Source organism: Asparagus officinalis, chromosome 10 (genome assembly GCF_001876935.1).
Source record: "Asparagus officinalis chromosome 10, Aspof.V1, whole genome shotgun sequence".
In the NCBI taxonomy this organism is placed as follows: Eukaryota; Viridiplantae; Streptophyta; class Magnoliopsida; order Asparagales; family Asparagaceae; genus Asparagus; species Asparagus officinalis.
This window is the reverse complement of record NC_033803.1, coordinates 2,018,201-2,029,678: the sequence shown is the minus strand read 5'-3', so window position 1 is coordinate 2,029,678 and position 11,478 is coordinate 2,018,201. Positions and strand designations below refer to the sequence as shown.

General features: G+C 34.4%; 1 long non-coding RNA gene across 3 annotated transcripts in view; it reads left to right on the top strand.

The window, feature by feature from the left end:
- The window catches only part of LOC109825291, an 8,989-nt gene continuing 2,420 nt past the window's right edge, over positions 4,910-11,478 (top strand). The window contains exons 1-7 of one of the 3 annotated variants that reach the window (XR_002242965.1): positions 4,910-5,234; positions 5,438-5,610; positions 5,790-5,881; positions 6,270-6,336; positions 6,925-7,040; positions 8,395-8,503; positions 8,655-8,809. This is a non-coding gene — a long non-coding RNA (uncharacterized LOC109825291). The remainder of the gene's footprint in view (positions 5,235-5,437; positions 5,611-5,789; positions 5,882-6,269; positions 6,337-6,924; positions 7,041-8,394; positions 8,504-8,654; positions 8,810-11,478) is intronic. The other 2 variants (XR_002242963.1, XR_002242964.1) reach the window with 2 other exon arrangements.

Here is an 11,478-nt window from a genome sequence, read left to right as displayed (position 1 = left end):
TCATATAGCATCAGAATCTGACTTTTTACCTGTCATGGTAGTTTGTGAATAAAGAGCTACCTCGGCATGCTCATATTTTTAACCAGTTTCATAAAAAAGTTAAATCAGTCTAGACTCTTGTGTATGGAGCTCATGATAAGCAGAATAGATATTTTTTATAGTACTTCTTTATAATTATAGAATCAAATAAAATTCTCAAGATAAACCAATGAAGGATATTGCATTGTAGGACTGGATAGTCTTAATGGATATGAAGCTCGGAACGAAGGCTCTTGAAGATTAATTTTATACTATGATAAGATCAGTGTAGATAAGTTTCTTTCCAAATTAATCGCCAGGTAATCAAAGTTATAAGAATAACCCTACTGGAATTTGTGATTTGGATTAAAAATTGAAGGATATTGCAAGATATCAGAGACGGATATGTCTACAATGAGAAAAATTGCTTATGAAAAAGGTGCTTCCTTGTTAAGGGCATATTCTGGGATCATTTGAAGCATATGAATCCCGAGTTATTCTGGAGGCTTAGTTGAGATATATTTAAGTGAGTGCTAGTGTAAGTGGTGACTGCTAAATGCCAACAGTTAAACCATTAGAAATTTACAACTTAACCGTGGGAATTTACAACATTAGAAAAATTACCCAAGATGATGATGATGATGATGATAATAATACGCGCATGACCATGGGATTTTTTTTGTGTGTTTCAAAAATGAGTGGGAACATGTTCGGAAAATGTTGTAAAAGTGGATTGTTCTCAATGATATTGAAGTATATTTAGTCTTAAGGAGAATGGAAGTTAGATTAAGGAAAAACAGGATCACTTGATGCACATAGGCCCTGAGATCATGAGTTGAGCTAAACATTGGAAGAGGCGTTTAGGGTGGATGGATGATGAAATTAGGGAATATAATTTTAAAGAGGTAAATTTAGGATTATATGAGAGAAATGAAATTAATGAGAACTTTTGAGCCACATGAGGCATTGGTGACGAAATTCTCAATCTACATTGATGTATAACTTAAACGTGAAGGCATTAGCAAATGTGGTAAGAGAAACATGAAATGCACTTTGCTTTGAAGAAAAACACATAAGCCCTGTTTGGATTGAGGTGAATAAGGAAGAAGGGAAGTTAGGGGAGGCATGCATCCTGTTTGGATTTGTTTTTTGTGGGTGAAGAGTTCCCCCTAGTTCATCCTCAACAACACAAAAATTGGGGTGTAATGGAGAGGTGATAACAAAATACTTACCGGAGGAAATGAGGACAAGTACATCTCATAGAACTTTTAGTTGATTCTAATGTCACAATTTTTTTTAGTTAGTTAATTCTAACGTCACAAATAAAACGACAAAATAGTTATAATTTCATCAGGTATTTGAATTGAAATATTATACTTCTGATCAAGACAAAGTTCTATGTCTGAAGCAGCAGGATCCTTTTCCGTCCTACTGAAGGCTTGCAGATTTTGTCACCATTACCTAAACCATTGACAAATAAGTGATCTTTTTTCTCCTTTTTTCCCCTCTACTTTAATTTTCAGCATCTACAACTCGTTTGTTTGACTAAAGGGATGAATGAACGCAGGAAGTGAATGACAGTGCGCCAATATGGCAGCATCTCAGGATATATAGTCTCTCAGATGGCATTGAGGGCATCTCCAACAGCTTCTCTAAAATTTTCTCCAAAATGTGGAAGCAAAAGTCATATTCTCCAAATTATTTTTACACTAACTCCAACAGCTTCCCCATTTTGAAGAATCTTTTTTTCCCTCCAAAAATTTGGAGAATGCTGCAGATTTGGGGAAGCTTCCCCATTTTTTCTCTTCCATCCCTATTTTAGGGAATGAGATGGGGAATCTGTTGGACCAAAAACCTAACTATATTCTCAAAAAGTGAGAAATGGGGAAACTGTTGGAGATGCTATGAGACGAGCGGCAATGCGGTGAACAGAAGTTATGCTATGCATCGATGAGTGTTGCGCTATGTTGCTATGCTCCGATGAGTTTTATGTAATTTGAATGTGGGCTTCAGTTGTCATTTTCTTGTATTTCAAAGGACTTGGATCCCTTTTTCCCCTGCCAAATCTACAGTCACATCAGCAGCTTTACTTGTACAGTCACATCAGCGCTATGTCACATGGGCAGGTTGATCCTAAATAGTGTTGACATACCTTGTTGTTTCACTCGTGTACCCCTTAAATGCTCAAAAGTTACAAACTGTAGCGAAAAGATGCCTTGCTTTGGTACAATTGTGCAAATTACTACATTCTGCACAATTACTACATTCGGTTAACCTGTTAGAATATTTTCCCGAATATTCCCACGTGCGGACCACACGTGAAAGTTTATTGTATTTTTATCCTTGTTATATGTACCATGTTACCCATCTTATTCACGACAGCCCAGGCAGGCCTAAAGTCGGAGGATGGAAGAATACATTAGCATATATGCAGACTAGTGTGCACAGACTTTTTTTCGTTTTTGCCACAGTATTTTTTAATTTCTGCTGCAGTAATGTTTTTAAATGCTATATTATTTTTGTAAAGACTACAATAACTTTTAAATGCTACGGTGTTTTATCTGTGCTACCGTAAGTAATTAACTGTAACAGGAAGAATGAATTTTTGGTACTCCGTATAGAGGAGTAGACTAGTGTGCACCATGTGCAAAGCATGACCTCCTATTTTTTTAAGCACTACGTTTTGAACTTGCTTCCCTCGAAGTTTTAGTACATGTGATTTAATTATTGTATACTTAAATTAGAAATCATATCTATTCCACTATACTTAAAGAACGATCCAAGTTTTAGTACATTTTATTTAGAAATTATATCTACTCCTCTATACTTAAAGAAGGATCAAAGTCTTAATACATTTGATATTTTTTACGGTTTAAAATTTAGTAAAATACTGTAGCATAAATAGTAACTTTAAGTATAGAAGTGCAGATTTGATTTAATGTTAATACTATAGTAAATACTATAGTATAAACAGCAACTTTTGAGTTCAGAGGATAGATTGATTTCCTATTTATACTATGGTATTTACTGCTATAGTATTTACTAGCACGACCCTCATTTTTTTATTTTTGCTAATGTAATTTTGTTTTTTGATGCTACAGTTTTTTTTAAGTGCTGCAGTAATATTTTCATTGTTGTATTTGATTTGAGAGACTTCTCTCAATCCAGATAGAGTCATAACTTATATTTCTGGAACAATATACAGATTTGTTGTTGCATACTACCAATTGAATGTTTATCTCACAAAATCCCCGGAATTTTGGTGTCTTGCAAACAACCCGTGAAGTTTTAAACTTTTTTCGTCAAATCCCTTACTTATAATTGGCAAATAACATAAATGTACGGAAAACGTGCACTTTGATCATCAGTCTCATTCTATTAATCAAATTGTATCTTATGTTATTAGACAATAAATTGAATCCATGACTATAATTCTTCATTTGTTTTGTCAAGCCATCGTCCTGGTTCTAGCCGACAATTAATGACATGAAGTTTGCAGAGATGAACAAATTTGCACAAGCGTACAGGTCTCTCACTCATCCGTAGTCTTTCTCATGACCGTTGCCACCCCCCAACCTCCTAAAAAAACCCCACCCACCCACGCCACCCTTGTTTGAAATAGAACCGGATAAGTTTGGCCCAAAATAGATAAAGGAAAGGAAAATATCTTTGATTATCAAATTGTCATTCTATCAGAATATATTTGATCATCAATTATGTACGACTCTCTCTTTATATATAGCTGTATTTGCCAAACAAGATTTAGTTCTAGAGAGTTTTGTTTAAAAATTAGCCAAACTAAGATCAACTCAAAGCTACTTCACGCAGAAACTAGTATAATCTAACCTAGGCTAATTAAACATAACTGGACCAAAACTAAATCTGATTAATTTCTAAGTTGCCAAACTAACCCTTTGATCGAGATTAAGAACCAGTAATATATCCTTCTCACCCTTTTTGCAAAAAGCCAATAAAACAACCTAGTATTATTTTAATTTTTCAAAATTTTATAACGTTTAAGAAGAATTTAGATGATCTGAAAATAATTGATCGATAAATAACTTAAAGAAATGGTGATGATTTTTTTATAACTTTCTTCTTTCATGATTATAAAAACATAATATTTGCTATGTTGAAATTAATTTTTTCTATTGAAATTATCTCAAAAATTATTAATTATTGAACATATGACATGAAAAGATAATGTTGCGATTCCAAAAAAAACCTATAAGGAAACTCCGTAGAAAATCTATAGGATACTAAACCAAGCCGATAATTATAACTATTTTCAAAGATCTCATTTTATCCCTTTTATTTTATTGATGCATTTAATTCCTAAATACCCCTTAAAGTTATCCTTATTTACAGTTCTAGGCGTGGAACACCAAAAAAACCGCATATCTATTCCTCTATTACAAATCTACTAGTTTGCGGTCCGTGCAAAGCACGGCGATAAAATTTTTTATGCTACAACAATCATGTTTCTTAAATGCTACAATAAGTTTTGAATTGCTACAATATCTCGCAATTTGAAAATACTACCGTGTTCCCGTGTGCTACAGTAATAATGCTACTGTTCATAACAACAGCCATAAGTTCATTGAATTGCTACAGTATCTCACATTTTTTTTAAATTGCTACAATATTCTAGTGTGTTACAGTAATAATACTACTGTTCATACTACAACAATTATTTTACTGTTGAATTTACTGTAATATGAATAAGAATTCTCTGATCCTCCTATTTGAATAGAGGAATAGATTCCTCTATACAAATTGGAGGATAAGAGAATTCCTGTTTATGCTATAGTAATTCTCTCTCTTCCCGCGCCGTCACTCTGCTACAGTAATCCTCAGTACCCCTCCAGTCTCTCTATCCCAGCACTCAACACACACTCTCTCTCTCTCTCCCCAATTCAAAATTTAAAAAGCCCCCTCTTTTCTGTGTATAAAACCCCCTAGAAATCCCAATCCCACACTATCTCTATGTTCCAACCAAAATAACCCTCTCTTTCTCTGAATCCATCCAAAAGATCTACCCCCTCTCTCGAAACCCCCAGCTGCTCGCTCTCTCGCCTCCCCAATCGAGCCGAGGATGAGGAGATGAAGCGAGGAGGAGCTCGAGGGCTCAGCGCCCGAGCAACGGAGGCAGCGGAAACGGCGAGCTCAGGCCCCTCTTCTCTCCTCGCCCGAGCAACGAAGGTCGACAAAAGAAGGTAAATGTCGAAACTTTGAACCTCTTCTTATCTTTTGAATGCTTCGATTCCGGCTGCTTCAGCTGATTATAACATTCACAAGGGTTATGATTCATAAGGTGAGATCTTTTTTGAGTTCTTTGATATACTTTGATGGGTACATGGGGAGCATCCGCTCTCTAAGATTCCCGTACACAGAGCTACAATGGCCCTTCATGATGCAGCTTATATCAAGGCTTCTCCTAACCTTCTCGGTTTGAAGGCATTCTTCAAAGATTGCTGCTTTTCTTCTCTTTTTGCCTTTAAACATTACGTGTAGATGTTATTTTAATTGAAGAAGTTGGGAATAAAACAGCGATGCTGTTGATGAGGAAATTGCAATTGCCAATTTAGTGAGGTGGTAATTTTTTCCAGCATCCGTTGTAGGTTTTCCGTTGGTTTTGAAGTTGAGTGAATTTTGTATGAGCTGACGACTTCAGTGCATTGTGTGATATGGGATGTTTATTCCTAAATCTGTTTAATGATTCTTTTTCCCCCCTCTTTGTGTTCCTTACTTTTATTTGGTTTTTTTTATAGGGCGAGACCACTGAATGGGTAAACTTGGAATATGGCCACCCAAATCCTTCAGATGAAGATTGGATTGGAGTTTTTTCTCCTGCAAAATTCAGGTTTCTGTCATTTTAATTTTTTTGGTTTATTTTGGAAAGCAAGGGAGGACCAACAACTTACCGTATGACTTTTGAGAGATCTAATTGTGAATAAATAAATGCTTTATTTGATCACTGTTGTTTCTGTATGGTGGTAAAAATTTAACTTGATTTTTTTCCTTTGAGGGGGGAAAATGTGCCTAAACATTTTACAAAGTTGTTTCTATGGCTTATTAAGCTATTAACAATGTGATTATGATGATGATTAAAAGGATAATTAAGCTACTTCTAAAAAAACATTAATATAGCTTGAAACATTAATCTACCACGTGTGGGTCATTTTTGTAGTCTGTGATTCAATAAATAAAAATGGCACTTCTTCTGTTTTTTTATCTTTGCTTTTCTTCAGTACTTCTGTCTGTGAGCCAGAGAGTGGAAGAGATCAGCCTCCGTTACTCTGTACTTCCCCTATCAAGGTTGGTATTTTGAATTGTTGTTCTTTTGGTCCTGTCATCTCTAAGATTAGGCAAATTAAAATTTTCTTTGAAGATAACAGTATTGAAGGTCACTCAAATTTAATTTGTGTAAAAGGTTTATTTTTATTGAAATTTTCAATTGAAGATTGTATTTAATATACATGCAAATGAAAATATTATTAGTTCAAGAAAAATTACTTTATTTACCAGTCTATTTGATTTTTGGGTTTTTGTTGTAACTGCTTATTTTTGTTGTAACTGCTGAAAATAACCATCTTTCTGGATATGATACGGCTCAAAGCATTTATTATATCACTCCTATATCATTCATAGATCCAACAATCTATTTATATATTTATGTATCTCTATGATGTAATGAATTCTAATTGTATCCACTTTTTAAGATTTCAATTTGTTGATTAGTATAATTTGTTTATTATGTAAATGATTAGAGTCATTTATTTTCATAGTATTAGAGATGATTACTGTCATTTGTTTAACCTGTCCTGTTTGTTGGTTCTCCGGTGATAATGAAATAGAGAAGATAGTTGTTTTAGATGCCATAATCTCCTTTATTTTTTTTATCAGATTAATGTTTGGTTTAGTACTCTCCCTCTTTTTGGACGGGAATTGCAATGATGCAAACAATAGGATGCATTTTATGCAATGACAAGCACATGTTGGACTTATGTTAGAAATCAGAGGTTTGATTTTGATTCTATCTTACTCATTCTAAAGTCAATTTGTTATTTAAAAATCATGCATCATTTTTTATTAAACATGAGGAGTTTCCTGGGCTAACTATTTAATTATTTGGTGAAAGTTGAGGAGTGGCATGGGCTTATGTTGAATTGATGGGCAATGGTTATATTTGAACCATCTGCTTTTATCATTTGACATTTATGACCATCATATAACCTACTGAATGCCTTTTACTTTTGTTCTTTTCACATTATTGGCATCCTTGGTATGATCATTGTTAGGTGTTACCAAATTCTTCACACATCTAAAATTTGTGGTTTGCCCACATCAGGTGTCTTTGTGGTTGAAGATGTAATTTGCTTGATTTATAACGTTTACCTTTTAAATTAGTTTAGTGCCGTCTAGCAAATAAACACATCTTACATTATAAGTTTTGATTGGCTTTGGATAAACTAAGTGTACTAACTGCATTCCTTAGATATGGAGAGCAAACCTATAAAGATCTGGTCAACAGAGGAGAAATTGTTGTCATGCTTCCCTCTCTATTTATAAAGTGATTCATGATTTATATAGAATATTTAGAGCCTGTCTTATTGAGTACAATTTATGGATTAAATGGTTGGTGCCTGGGCCTGCTAGCATATTGCACACTGGAGTATGGTCATTTGAGGTCCTATAAAATACTCTTTTTTTTGGCACTAGAATGTGGGAACCTAACTTAATAATCACTCGATAGTGATTTACATTTTCACCATTGTTCAGAAGGCATAAATCGAGGATGCTGCCTCAGGATTGTTACTACACACCAACGATGGAGTATTTGAATTAACCTTTTATGACCTTTGGTTGTGTACAATCTTCCACTCATTTGGTAATGCATCATTTCAAGGATAACTTGCATGTAGTATATTTGTATTCTTATATTCATACATATTAGCTCATTTACGCAGATGGTGCTTCTATATCTAATTATGTGGTTCTGAGTATAACATGATATTTTATGAATTTGGTATTTTTCTCATGTTCAACTGTGAATCATTTCCTATTGCCTAATGCTTCAATATCCATTTGGTTTAAATTTCATAATTCAGTTTTTTAGCGTAGAAGCTAAGGAAAAGTCTTGCTTGATTGAGAAAAGTGGTTATGAAATGTCTTGCTCGGTTTGCTTTGGCAAAAAGAGGCTTTGAAAAGCTGATGTTATAAAATGTTCTATTTAGCTGTCATTTTCATGTTGGCTTGCTTGAACCTTAGCATTCAAAGTAAATGAGGTGATCTGATTATATTTTCAAATGTCCATACTGTGGTTTGCTAAATCGGGATAGCATGGGCCTTACCTTATATCTTTTGTGTTTTCAGGAAAAGTAGTTGCTAAGTTCTGCGTAAAATATCTGCACACTCAGGTGCTCAAGAATGAAGCTTCTTCAGCTGGTGATTTAGGTGTTTCTATCCAAAAATCTTTCTTCAGGTATTCCATTTTTACTTTTGGTTTTCATTTCCACTTTTTTAATAACTTGGAACAATGTTATGCCTCATTCAGTAGCTGCATCAAAGGAGAATTTTTGGTGGTTCAAAGCTAAAATGCATGTCATGCATGCGTTTATTTGTCTTTGTTTCAGAATGGGCGAGATGATGCGTGGGGCAGAGAGGATGGAGGGAGTTTGCTGTATTGGGAGATAAGATAAACAAGTTTACTGGTATGATAGAAGGCTTCATATGGTCTCCGTAGGCTGGTGATTCCCATGACCAACAAGATGACTGGGCATTTGAAGAGGTACACCTAGAAAACATTTTAACATCAATATGTGATATTTCTCTGTGATGATACTTCTGACACATAACAAGGGTATTTTTGTGAAATTTGCCATAGCAAACATGTTATAACTGATATTAGTTACATATTCATGTAGTCGCTAACTAAGGAGATAGACTGAATTTCAGCACCCCGTGTAAAGCATGGCCCTCGCCTCTTTTCTATCGTTGCACTTGGAACACCCCTCTTAGTTTTAATTACATATTATTATTTTACAATTAAAATTATAAAGCATGATCACATAAAAAATAGAGCAATAAACTAAACGAAAAGTATCACAAAATAGAGCTAAACAAGATCGAAATCAGCATCAAAATATCAAAAATAGTACCTATTCCACACAACATAGCTAAACAAGCTCGAAATCAGCTTGAATATAACAAAAACAGCAACACCAGCTCAAACAGAGCTCATAACTGAACATATTTACACAGTACAGAGCTAAACAAGCTCAAAATCAGCATGATCACATCAAAAGCAGCACCAACTAAAAATAGCACCAATGCCCACATAAAATAGAGCTAAACAAGCTCGAATTCAGCATGAAAAAAAATCAAAATCAACACCGAACCTCAAACAGAGCTCAGAACCGAACCTATTTACACAAAATACAGAGTTAAACAAGCCCGAAATAAGCATGATAACATCAAAAATAGCACCACGAACTCAAACAGAGCTCAAAATAGCACCAATCCTACACAAAATAGAGCTAAACAAGTTTGAAATCAGCACCAGAATCCATGAATACTTACTAGGGCTCAGGATATAAATAGATTGGTCATAAAAGATCGCATCTCCTATAAAACTATGATACAATGTAGGCTGCTCTTCTGAGGGATTACCTCAGCCAAACATTGTAATATCAATGTAGGTTGCATTCCACATAAAATTGCCTCGCCTAAACATTACATAATTAGTATAGGATGCATTCTCAGTTTGTTATCATCATCATTTCCCATCTAATAAACATAAACAAAAAGAACCCATATCAGAATTGAGTACCAAAGAAAGCCATCCGTCAATAAGCTCAAACAAAAAGAACCCATACCAGAACATGTACTTCCCATACTACTCATTTTATCCTCATCTGAAGAGACCTGTATGTAATGTATTCATGTCACTACACCAGTAGCCATCAATATTTTTATTCACATACTACTCATTTTATTCACATACTCATTTTAACCTTCTAAACAGTGTTATATTGAAAATTGTGGATAATAACAATGAAAGAAAGGGACAAGTTCACAAATAACTATTAATAAATTGCATAGGAATTTCAACTTAAAAGAGAATTTGTAAATATAAAGACTTACTTTCTTTTGTAGAACAAAAAAAAAATTGAAGATGAAGAATTAGATAATATCAAGACCAATTTAAGCTACTTTACTTTTCCAAAACAACTCTCCCGCGAGATACAAAATAAATTGACCTCTTGAATAGTAATTGGCTGCAAAATTTTGCCATTGACAAAACTTTGGAAAGAGATATTCGACTACTTTAGTAATATATTAAATGTTATCACTGTTATAAATAGCGGTAAATAGCCCCGCAATAGCGGCGCTAATAGCGTTAGCGGTCCCTTCCCGCTACGCTATCGACAATAGCGATGAAATATTACGGAATATGCGATTTCCATTCGTAAAAGCGGTCAATAGTGTGCCATAACGGTAAATAGTGGACGATTGCATACGAAATCGGCTTTTGTGACTGCTATTTAAAAGCGGTTTGTGGTTTATTTTTTTAAAATAAACCCGGCCTTTGACTATTGCATTCCACCGTCTCTTGTAATTTCGACATACTCCCGCCACCTCTTATAGTCTCTGGCACCTACCTCAATACTTCCTCTTATCTCCTTCACCGTGAGCTCCTCTTAGGGCTGTCCTCTCATCGCTCAACTCTTCTGCTCGAGGACGATGATTCTTTGATTCCTCCAGTCATCTTCGGTAATACGTGATGATTATATGTTTATTTCATGTTTAGGATCTCTTTAAATCATCAAATATGTACTTTTAGAATTTTTAGATTTTTCTTTAATCTTTTTTTTTAGTATTTATACATATCTTAATTAGACCGCTATTTGACTTTGTACTTTTTACCGCTATTTTACAGCAATTGCCCTAAATAACCTTAGCGATGCCTCATCGATACGCGGCGCTATCAGCTATCGATTATCTTAAATTTTATATTCTTAAACTAGGAAATTTAGAGTTGACCTTATATTCTTTAGAGCAAGAATGTACAAGCATCAGATTTATAATTTTTCATTTTAAGCATACAATAATCAAATTAAATGTATTAAAACAGAGACAAAATTTTAAAATACAATGATAGAAAAAAATAAGCTGACGTGCTTTGCACGGGGTACACTAGTCCCTTAAATAGTGGAATAAGAACGTGACAATGGTGTTCCTAGATCAGTTTGTTGGAGCACCGAAGCTGCTGAACATGACAACGATGCTCCTAAATTAGTTTGTTGGAGCACCGAAGCTGCTCTCTTCATTTTTTCCTTCTATTTCTTTTTCTTTATTTTCTCCAAAAAAAAACCCAACTTTCTCTATTCAAATCTCTTGTAAAACAATCACAACCTCTCTCTCTCTCTCTCCTCTACTTCGAGGTTACATTGGCCT